The sequence below is a fragment of the Homarus americanus genome, unplaced genomic scaffold (genome assembly GCF_018991925.1).
Source record: "Homarus americanus isolate GMGI-L3 unplaced genomic scaffold, GMGI_Hamer_2.0 scaffold32929, whole genome shotgun sequence".
NCBI classification, from domain to species: Eukaryota; Metazoa; Arthropoda; class Malacostraca; order Decapoda; family Nephropidae; genus Homarus; species Homarus americanus.
In genome coordinates this window covers 19,552,144-19,564,993 of record NW_024737097.1, presented here as the reverse complement: position 1 = coordinate 19,564,993, position 12,850 = coordinate 19,552,144, and positions in this window count along the sequence as shown.

Below are 12,850 nucleotides of genomic sequence, written 5' to 3'. Positions count from 1 at the left end.
TGCCTCTCTCTCTTACAGCAACCAATCCTTATAACCCGAAAAAAAAATCCTCTCAACCTAACCTACCGTAACCTAATCTTCCCAAACCTACCCTAACCTAACCTGCCCTAACCTAACCTTCCCCAACCTACCGTAACCTAACCTAACCTACCGTAACCTAACCTATCCTACCCCCAAAAATAAATCCCCTTAACCTTTCAACCACAATCACACCACCAACACAACGTACCCAACTAATTACATTACAACCAACACATTTCAACTACTTCCAAGGGATTAACTATAAGTAATCCACCCCCTCCCCCTATCCCTCTCATTCAGTAGTAGAGGTCAGCTAATCCACCACCTCCCTCCCCCATCCCCTCATTCAGTAGTAGAGGTTCAGCTAATCCACCACCTCCTCCCCTATCCCCCCATTCAGTAGTAGAGGTTCAGCTAATCCACCACCTCCTCCCCCCTATCCTCATTCAGTAGTAGAGGTTCAGCTAATCCACCACCTCCTCCCTATCCCCCCATTCAGTAATAGAGGTTCAGCTAATCCACTTCTATCCCACTATTCAGTAGTAGAGGTTCAGCTAATCCACCACCTCCTCCCCTATCCCCTCATTCAGTAATAGAGGTTCAGCTAATCCACCCCTTCCCCCCCCATTCAGTAATAGAGGTTCAGCTAATCCACCCCCCCTATCCCCCCCATTCAGTAGTAGAGGTTCAGCTAATCCACCCACCCATCCCCCATTCAGTAGTAGAGGTTCAGCTAATCCACCACCTCCTCCCTCTATCTCCTCATTCAGTAGTAGAGGTTCAGCTAATCCACCACCTCCTCCCCCTATCCCCCTCATTCAGTAGTAGAGGTTCAGCTAATGTTTTATCCCTGACCAGACAATAATATTTACCTTGGTCCTCGTCCCTCATCCTTGGCTTATAGAAGTCAGTATTTACCTCCCTTTGTTTACATGTCGATATACCACACACCTGGAAGACTGTAATGGGTTTGTTGGTGTGTGTGTGTGTGTGTGTGTGTGGTGTGGTGTGTGTGGACATCCTTCCTCTTAGCTAAGCGTCATCTTTGAGTTACTAATTCTATCTATCTATCTATCTATCTATCTATCTATCTATCTATCTATCCATCCATCTCACTCCACTCCTGCTGATATCCCCATAATAAATTCAAACCAATAATAACCCAATGTTAACCCCTTGAGCAAGACCCACATACACACGGACATAGAGCAAGACCCACATACACGGACACATAGAGCAAGACCCACATACACACGGACACATAGAGCTAGACCCACATACACACGGACACATAGAGCAAGACCCACATACACACGGACACATAGAGCAAGACCCACATACACACGGACACATAGAGCAAGACCCACATACACACGGACACATAGAGCAAGACCCACATACACACGGACACAGAGCAAGACCCACATACACACGGACACATAGAGCTAGACCCATACACACGGACACATAGAGCAAGACCCACATACACACGGACACATAGAGCACCCACATACACGGACACATAGAGCAAGACCCACATACACACGGAACATAGAGCAAGACCCACATACACACGGACACATAGAGCAAGACCCACATACACACGGACACATAGAGCAAGACCCACATACACACGGACACATAGAGCAAGACCCACATACACACGGACACATAGAGCTAGACCCACATACACACGGACACATAGAGCAAGACCCACATACACACGGACACATAGAGCAAGACCCACATACACACGGACACATAGAGCAAGACCCATACACACGGACACATAGAGCAAGACCCACATACACACGGACACATAGAGCAAGACCACATACACACGGACACATAGAGCAAGACCCACATACACACGGACACATAGAGCACCCACATACACACGGACACATAGAGCAAGACCCACATACACACAGACACATAGAGCAAGACCCACATACACACGGACACATAGAGCAAGACCCACATACACACGGACACATAGAGCAAGACCCATACACACGGACACATAGAGCAAGACCCACATACACGGACACATAGAGCAAGACCCACATACACACGGACACATAGAGCAAGACCCACATACACACGGGACACATAGAGCAAGACCCACATACACACGGACACATAGAGCAAGACCCACATACACACGGACACAAAGAGCAAGACCCACATACACTCGGACACAGAGCAAGACCACATACACACGGACACATAGAGCAAGACCCACATACACTCGGACACATAGAGCAAGACCCACATACACACGGACATAGAGCAAGACCCAACATACACACGGACACATAGAGCAAGACCCACATACACACGGACACATAGAGCAAGACCCACATACACACGGACACAGAGCAAGACCCACATACACACGGACACATAGAGCAAGACCCACATACACACGGATACATAGAGCAAGACCCACATACACTCGGACACATAGAGCAAGACCCACATACACACGGACAAAGAGCAAGACCCACATACACACGGACACATAGAGCAAGACCCACATACACACGGATACATAGAGCAAGACCCACATACACACGGACACATAGAGCAAGACCCACATACACACGGACACATAGAGCAAGACCCACATACACACGGATACATAGAGCAAGACCCACATACACACGGACACATAGAGCAAGACCCACATACACACGGACACATAGAGCTAGACCCACATACACACGGATACATAGAGCACTCCATACACACACGGACACATAGAGCAAGACCCACATACACACGGATACATAGAGCAAGACCCACATACACACGGACACATAGAGCAAGACCCACATACACACGGACACATAGAGCTAGACCCACATACACACGGATACATAGAGCAGTATATAATGTGAGAAGTTGGCCCGAATTGTCCCCTTCCCCCTGTAGTCACTGAAGTTTAGGGTCACCTGTAATTACCTAACTCATGGTCAGGGTCTTAATCACTATTGCCAAGTGATTTAATTAACCCACAAGGAGGATGAGTGTGTGTGAGAGAAGAAGAAGAAGAAGAAGAAGAAGAAGAAGAAGAACAAGAACAAGAAGAACAAGAAGAACAAGAACAAAGGAAGAACAAGAAGAAGAAGAAGAAGAAGAACAAGAATAAGAACAAGAAGAACAAGAACAAGAAGAACAAAGAACAAGAAAGGTCAGAGAGTCGTGATTCACGTATGTAGGGAAGAGAACCCGCGACGGCGTTAAGAGTGTCAAGGGGAAGTCCACGCCCTTAGTTGTCAGTGGAGGAAGAAGGGGGAAGAAGAGGGGTGAGGGAGAGGTGGAGGAGAGGAGGAAAAGGGAGAGGGGGAAGAGGAAGAGGTGGAGGAGGAGGAAGAAGAAGAGGTGGATGAGAAGGAGAAAGAGGAAGAAGAGGGGGACGAGGAAGAGGTGGAAGACGGGGAGGGGGAGGAGGAAGAGGGAGAGGGGAGGGAGAAAAGAGAGGGGGAAGAGGAAGAGGAGAGGAGACATTCATATACGACACAATGCCAGAAGCGACTACCCTCTCTCTCCCTCTCTCTCTCTCTCCCTCTCTTTCTCTCTCCCTCTCTTTCTCTCTCCATCTCTCCTTTTGTTCTCTTTCTTCTCCTTTGATGAGACGAGAAGCTTAAAACTGACAACACAAACTTAAACCGTCAATAAAAGCTTAAAAATATCAACAAAAGCTTTAAACTGGCAACAGAGAAGGAGATTACAGTATAAATACAGTATAGTCATAAGTAGAGTACAATACAGTATAAGTACAATATAGTGTAAGTATAAGGTACAGTACAGTGTAAGTACAATATAGTGTAAGTATAAGGTACAGTACAGTGTAAGTACAATATAGTGGAAGTATAAGGTACAGTACAGTGTAAGTACAATATAGTGTAAGTATAAGGTACAGTACAGTGTAAGTACAATATAGTGTAAGTATAAGGTACAGTACAGTGTAAGTACAATATAGTGGAAGTATAAGGTACAATACAGTGTAAGTACAATACAGTGTAAGTATAAGGTACAGTACAGTGTAAGTACAATATAGTGGAAGTATAAGGTACAGTACAGTGTAAGTACAATATAGTGTAAGTATAAGGTACAGTACAGTGTAAGTACAATATAGTGTTAGTATAAGGTACAGTACAGTGTAAGTAATAACACAGTAAGTATAAGGTACAATACAGTGTAAGTACAATATAGTAAGTATATAGCACAGTGATAACACAGTAATATATAAAATAATACAGTGTAAGTACAATATAGTGTAAGTATAAGTACAGTACAGTGTAAGCAAGTCAATATAGTGTAAGTATAAGGTACAGTACAGTGTAAGTATAAAGTACAATACAGTGTAAGTACAATATAGTGTAAGTATAAGGTACAGTACAGTGTAAGTACACAGAAAGATATACAGTACAGTGTAAGTACAATATATGTAAGTATAAGGTACAATACAGTATAAGTAATAATATAGTAGTAAGTTAAGGTACAGTACAGTGTAAGTACAATACAGTGAAGTATATACAATACAGTGTAAGTACAATATAGTGAAAGTATAAGGTACAGTACAGTGTAAGTACAATATAGTGTAAGTAGATGCAAATACACAGTAAGTAATAATATAGTGTAAGTATAAGGTACAATACAGTGTAAGTACAATAGTGTAAGTATATACAATACAGTGTGGTACAATATAGTGTATAAGGTACAGTACAGTGTAAGTAAAATACAGTGTAAGTATATACAATACAGTGTAAGTACAATATAGTGTAAGTATATAAGGTACAGTACAGTGTAAGTACAATATAGTAAGTATAAGGTACAATACAGTGTAAGTAATATAGTGTAAGTATAAGGTACAATACAGTGTAAGTACAATTATAGTAAGTATAAGGTACAATACAGTGTAAGTACAATATTGTGAAAGTATAAGGTACAGTACAGTGTAAGTACAATATAATGTAAGTATAGGTACAATACAGTATAAGTACAATTTAATGTAGTGTAATGATACAGTGTAAGTACAATATAGTGTAAGTATAGGTACAATACAGTGTAAGTACAATATATAAGTATAAGGTTCAGTACAGTGTAAGTACAATACAGATGTAAGTATAAGGTACAATACAGTGTAAGTACAATATAGTGTAAGTATAAGGTACAGTACAGTGTAAAGTACAATATAGTGTAAGTATAAGGTACAATACAGTATAAGTTACAATATAATTGTAAATATAAGGTACAATGCAGTTAAGTACAATATAGTTAAAGTATAAGGTACAATCCAGTTATAAGTACAATATTGTGAAATTATAAGGTACAGTACACTACAAGTACAAGGTACAGTACACTGTAAGTATAAGGTAAAATTACACTACAAATACAAGTATATTATAAGTACAAGGTACAGTACACTATAAGTATAAGGTACAGTACACTGTAAGTATAAGGTACAGTTCAGTATAAGTGAAACATTCGCCCATAATAAACACTCGGTGCAAAATATCACTGTGATATTACACCTATTCTATTATATTCTAACCTAACCTAGCCAAACCAAACCGAACCTAACCTAGCCTAACCAAACCTAACCTAGCCAACCCAAACCAAACATGACCTAACATATCTAAATCAAACATAACGAAACCGAACCTAACCTAACCAACTCAAACTTAACCAAACCGGCCCAAACCAAAAATAAACCTAACCCAACATAACCAAACCCCACTATAGAGCATTAGGGTATTTTAATCACCAGGTAAAATAAGCTGTGGAAGGAAAAGGTTTCTAATCTTCAAAAAAATCCGAACATTACAAAAAAAAATTAAAAATACATTCTTGAAATACCTCCACCTGTGATCACCTGCCCCTCAGCCATCTTACCGCCGGTCTAAATATGTCGCAGTTATTTTCCTCTTCCCTTCCCCCACTTTGCTACCCTTTTCCCCTCTCCCTCCCTCAACCCTGCTGGTATTCTCCCTCTTACCTCCATCACCCGCCTCCTCCTCCTCTTTGTTACCCCGGCTCCCCACTCCTCCCCTCCACCTCTTTATCTCCTCCTGGGCCCTCCTCCTCCTCACCTGCCCAACCCTCTCTCCCTCACCCTCAACCCCTCCCTCCTCATCTTGCCACCCTCCCTCATCCCTCCCACCCCCTTTCTCTCCCACCTGGCACCCCCCTCACTCCTCAACCTTGCCACTCTCCCCCTCCCCTCCAAAGCCAGAGGTGTTTGTCCCCGCCTCTGCTACACCTAATTAACCTTCTGGAGCGCGGAGTTGAAATTTACCGTAAAATATTTCATCCCAGGCGTAATTTGTGGCTCTCCGGAGTGCTCAAGTCTTTGTCAGAGTTATAACTTGATCTCTCTTGATGCCGTGGTATCTGTGGCGGGCTGAGGGGGTGTTAGGGAAGGGAAGGTGTGGGGAGGGAGGTGCTGGGGGGGGCGTGTTATGGGGAGGAAGAGGAGCGATTTTAAAGGATTTTCGCTCTCTGGGTATCCAAACACACACGCCCACACATACAGTACTACATCCTTGACCACCGTAGGGTCAAGACCTATTCAACCGCTTATCCTGTTGAGCAGCGACTCCCTTGGCCATGTCGGTCCATTCCTGAATTCCCTCTCCCCGACCCATCCTCACCACCGGGATATCTACAGAATCAAGTGACAATTTCGTTTCGGAAAGAAGTGGGATCAGTGTTGAACAGTGATTAGCAGTATTTGAGAGTGAATTCAGCACTAGACAGTACCAGTGAGAGCCGTGACCCACCACTGAGTTAAGCAACCTTGGAACCATCCTCTGACCAGAGGTGTTAATCCGTCCACCCTGGGAACAACAGAGGGCCGGCTATGCACCTGACTACAACACATCACCGAGCAGAGAGGGAGGTACTGTGACACCACCCCATGACCACGTGAGATCCTTCATATCAACACCTGAGGACGAATCACTGTACCACGTGAACACCACACCACCTGGTGTCCCCATGACCACGTGAAGTCCTTCATATCAACACCCGATATTGAGTTACTACACCACGTGAACACCACACCACCTGGTGTCCCCATGACCACGTGAAGTCCTTCATATCAACACCCGATATTGAGTTACTACACCACGTGAACACCACACCATGTGGTGTCTCCATGACCACGTGAGGTCCCTCATATCAACACCCGAGGACGAGTTACTACACCACGTGAACACCTCACCACTTGGTGTCTCCATGACCAGCCCAGGCCCGGGCCATCAACTGTAAACTATAATAATTTATATGTTCAATCATTGTTCCTTCTGCTTTCAGTAATGAAAGCTTTTGTTAAACGAACCCACCTACCCCATGTCTTTGTATGTAATAAGTCATTTTTGTCCAATGTATATTTTCAGCCTTCGGGCTGCCGAACCTTTTCAATAAACCGTAAATTATTATTATTATTATTACACACTCACACTGGATTTGTGTATACAGGTAAGCAAGCATACACCTGAACCTGGCCCACTCCTCTTGGCGGTGGTGGTGGTGGTAGTGATGGTGGTAATGGTGGTGGTGGTGGGGTGGTGGTGGTGGAGTGGAAGTAATGGTGGTGGTGGTGGAGTGGTGGTGGAGGAGTAGGAGTGGTGTGGTGGTGGTGGTGGTGGTGTGGTGGTGTGGTGGTGTGTGTAGTGTGAGGTGGTGGTGGTGGTAGTAGTGGTAGTGGTGAAAGTAGTGGTGGTGGTGGAGGTAGTAGTGGTTGTAGTGTCCTCTGTACACAAGGACTCTGTTGACCACTTCCGTTTCTAAGATATAACATGAATCAACTCTTCCTACTCTTCTCATCTCCTTTCTTCTTCCTCCTTCTCTTCTTCCTACTTCCCCTACTCTTCCTCTTCCTCTTTCTACTCTTCATTTTCCTCTTATTCCCTTTCTTTCTCCTACTGCTCCTCTTCCTCCCCACCCGAGTCTTTCTACCCCCTTCCTCTTCCCCAACTCCTGCCTCCTTCCTGTTCCGTTTACTCAGCCTCCTCTCCCTCCCCTTCCCTCTTACTCCACCTTATTCGTCATCCTACTCCTCCTTCTGCCTTCTTCTTCATCATCTTCTTTTCCCTCCTCCGTTTTCTCCACTCACCCTGTCGTCTTCTTGTTTTACTACTTCTCCTCTTCTTCTTCCTCCCTCCCTCACCTCCTCCTCCCCCATCCCTCACCCTCCTTCCCCATCCCTCACCTCTCCTCCCCATCCCTCACCTCCTTCCCCATCCCTCACTCCTCCTCCCCATCCTCACCTCTCTCCCCCATCCCCACCTCCCATCCCCTCTTCCCCATCCCCACCTCCTCCCATCCCACCTCTCTCCCCCATCCCTCCCTCCCCATCCTCACCTCCTCCCCTCCTCCCCCCACCTCCTCCCTCCTCCCATCCCTCACCTCTCCCCATCCCTCACCTCTCCTCCCCATCCTCACCTCCTCCCCATCCCTCACCCTCCTCCCATCCTCTCTCCTCCCCCTCCCCCTCCCCCCCTCTCTCCATCCCTCTCCCCCATCCTCACCTCTCCTCCCCCATCCCACCTCTCCTCCCCCCATCCCTCACCTCTCCTCCCCCTCCCTCCACACTCTCACAGTATCACAAAAGCTTAGCCCTACACCACCACTTCACAATATTCTCCAGCAAGACGTGACAGCTGCCAAGAGTGTATTCCAGGTTCCTATACGTGACCACACACCGAACAAATCCCAAAACAGCGATATCAAAACACGTGTGTGTGTGTGTGTGTGAGATCTTACACAATCATTAAAAGATACTTGTAGGTATATTTTTTTTTATATATATATATATATATATATATATATATATATATATGTATGTATGCATGTATGTTTATGCGGTGTGAGAGAGAGAATGAGATTAAGAAAATGAGTGAAAGTGGTGTGTGTGTGTGTGTGTGTGTGTGTGTGTGTGTGTGTGTGTGTGTGTGTGTGTGTGTGTGTTCGTGGACGTTTCCTGCCGCCTGATGCCTTAAATCTACTGAATTTGGTTTCTGTGTGGGAAAGGATTTTAAAGCAGGAAGAAAACATGGTGATTTTTTTTCCATCTTATGTTTCCCAGAGTTTTGTCCTGAATTTTCCCTGTTTTTAATCTGTTTTACAATGTGTGTGTGTGTGTGTGTGTCTGTGTATAAAATGGTAAAATGTGTTTGCATGTGTGTGTGCGTAAAGTATATGTGTGTATGCATGTACGAATTTATGCATTTGTATGTATGTATTCTAACGCAAATTTAAATCTCTCGGTCATCATTTTCTGTTTCATCTCTATTTCCTTTTTTTTCCCCTCCTACGTGACTGACAACGCTTTCCCGAACGCATATAAACCCCGACACACACCAGGTGATCTCCACCGCTCTCAGGTGCACGGAAGAGGTGGATGTGTTAAGATGCCTCGCCACACACACACAAAATCCCATCACTGTGAAAGGCGGACTCCACACTTCCTGTCGTTTCCTTTTCATTCTTTCTTCCTTTCTTTCTTTATTTGTTTATTTCATTCTTTCAATTTTTTTCAGTGTTATTAGAGTTTTGTTTTATTAATGGGTAAACAGTTAAATATTAAAGGTTTTTGTGGTAGATTAGACACCCAGTTTATTTCACCTTTTGAGATTTTCACCCTATTCCTGAACCTAACCTAATCTAAATATAATTAACCTAATCTAACTTAACCAAATCTAAGTTAACCTAACCTAACCAAACTTAATCTAACCTACCCTACCCAAATTACCTTAACCTAATGTAACCTAACCAAACCAAACCTAACTTACCTTAATCTAATTTACCTTTACCAGCAAACCTAATTTCATTTAACCTAACCACACCTAACCTAACCTAACCAAACCATAATTAACTCTCCTAGGGTGGTAAATCATCAGGTGAAATAAACTAGGTGGGCTAATCTTCACGTCATCAAAGTTCCTGCTATTAAATTTCACACAGCTCTTACGTAAAAAAAATCACTTTAAAACCAAAAGGGCATAAAAACATGACCTATAACAAAAGTGAGACAAGATTAAAAAAAATAATAATAATAAATTCCTTGCCTGTTGAAATGAAGCTCAGTGATCCGTTCCTCTTAAACTCAGACGATGTTCAGTATATGATTTGGTTCTCATTCACTGGAGCCGTTACGTAAGACCAGGATTTGAGAGAGAGAGAGAGGGAGGAGAGAGAGAGAGAGAGAGGAGAGAGAGAGAGAGAGAGAGAGAGAGAGAGAGAGAGAGAGAGAGAGAGAGAGAGAGAATGGTCATATCGACTACTGCCTCCTCACGTCGCCGGGATCAGTGGGACTTGGAACTTCTCCTGAGGTGGAAGAGAGAAAGAGGAAGTAGGCAGAGAAGGAAGAGTAAGAAGAAGAAGAAGGAAGAGGAGGAGGAGAAAAGAGAAAAAAGGGGAGGAGGAATAAGAGGAAGAAAAGGCTTAAAAGAAAGAAAGGAAGAGAAGAAGGAAGAAAAAAAACAGAAGAAAAGGAGCAGAAAGAGAAAGAGGAAAAGGGGGAAGCGGAAGAGGAAGAAGAGGAAGAGAAGAAGAAAGAACAGAAGAGGAGGAAAAGAGGAAGAGGAAGAAAATTTAAAGAGAATGAGGAGGAGGAGAAGGAAAAGTGGATTCTTGACTCGCGTTTCGGTACAATATTTCAGTCTGTTTAGTACACTATATTACTGCACTGGCGGAGAAAACTACCTACCACAGGTGTTGCCGGGTGACACCTGCTGATTAATTCATTACCGCTTGGGAGTCGTAAACAGAAAAATTCCAATATGCTGATCACCTGAAGATTACACCCCCCAGTTTATTTCACCTTAACATTAAATTAAATACCCTAACGCTAACCTAACCTTATCTAATTCTAGCCTAACCTATCCTAAAATAATCTGATCTCAACTAACCTAACGCTAAGCTAACCTAAAATAAGCTAATCTTAATATAACCTAACCTAACTTAACCTAAAATAATATAATCTAACCTAACCTAACCCAATCCAACCAAATTTAACCTAACCTAAAATAATTTGATCAAACCTAAATTAATCTAACCTAACCTAACCTAACCATCCCAGGTACGGTAGCGGTAGGAAGATTAATCAGCTGGTGAAATTAACCGCAGGGGAGTACTAACTGTGTAGGTGAGACCAATGTTTTATGTAGGGTTCAAATAATGGCGTGTTGAATTTACCAGTATTAAAACGCTAATGCTGTCTTGCAAATGGAAATTATAACGGCTTGGCAATGTCTTAACTGTACAGGTGTATTGAAAGGTGTAAATTGCATGGGTGTATTGCAAGGTGTAAACTGCACAGGTGTATTGCAAGGTGTAAACTGCACAGGTGTATTGCAAGGTATAAACTGCACAGGTGTATTGCAAGGTATAAACTACATAGGTGTATTGCAAGGTGTAAACTAAGCAGGTATATAGCAAATAATAAAGTAAACAGGTATATATATATTGCAAGATGTGAGCTGCACAGATATAAACCAAAACGGCGTATTGCAAGGTGTAAACAGACCCTGGTCAACTGCAAGGTGATAACTGTATCAGTGCACTGCAATGTTACCTGTCAACTACTCCCTCCACGACAATAACAACACTGTCTGGGATGACTCGGGCTGCCAATAACTGTTGTCAACGTGCTCGTGTGGTGGTCACCTTTAGTGTGTGTGTGTGTGTGTGTGTATGTGAGGTGTCGCAAGTAATAACAATGATTTGTGTGTCGCTGGAAGACGTGACTCTCTCTCTCTCTCTCTCTCTCACACACACACACACACACACTGTCCTTGGTCAATGTGTGTAGGCATGCATGTGTGTGCAGAATTGGTGTGTGTGTGTGTGTGTGTGTCAATGTATATGTATGTGTCCTGGTAATGCGCAGGGAAGGTTGTAGCATCAGGCAAAAAAAAATAATAATAATAATAAATAATAATAAAAAATAATACTAATAAATAAAAAATAAAAAAAAATCAATTCCAAGCCGATTCTGACTGTCACTCACTAAGCTCATACATTCCCACCAAACTAGACAGTACCTATATCACCCCCACACACACACAATATATATACTTAGTGTCAATTAATTCCCTAAAATTCTCCCCCTCTTTAACACTTAATCTACCCACATCAAAGACAACATTTTATTACCCCCAAGTTAATTATTTCATTCGACCTGTCAATCCCCCCAACACCCAAATAAAAACTGCAATGCATTATACCAATTATACTAGAGTCAAAAGGCAATTATAGCTTAAAATTATACGACAAATTAAATGTCCCACACATGCCACTAATTCTATATTTAAACCCTAATTAGTAAATGCCTCTCTTTATTAATTAGTCTCAGTCAAATAACATCAATTAGTAGTCTTTAAGTGTCAGTTTATTTATCTATTGTATGTGTGTGTGTGTTTGTATGCCTCCTTGTTTATTTATTTGTTTCTTTGTTTAATTATTCTTAATATAAAAATACCGACATTTAAGTTCTATATAAAGACTGACCAAAAGATGTGGCTACTCTCCACACACACACACACACACACACACACACACACACACACACACACACACACACTCTCTCTCTCTCTCTCTCTCTCTCTCTCTCACACCTAGATGCATACATAATACCCACCTTAGCTACCTGGCGGCCGAACCATTAACAGCACAGGTGTCTACTGAACTGAATCCCCTCCCCACACACACACACACAATTAGGTACATTTTAAAGGATAATTTTTTGGGATCACCTCACCGTAAATACCATACCACCATACTTCACCATAACTACCACACCACCATACCTCAC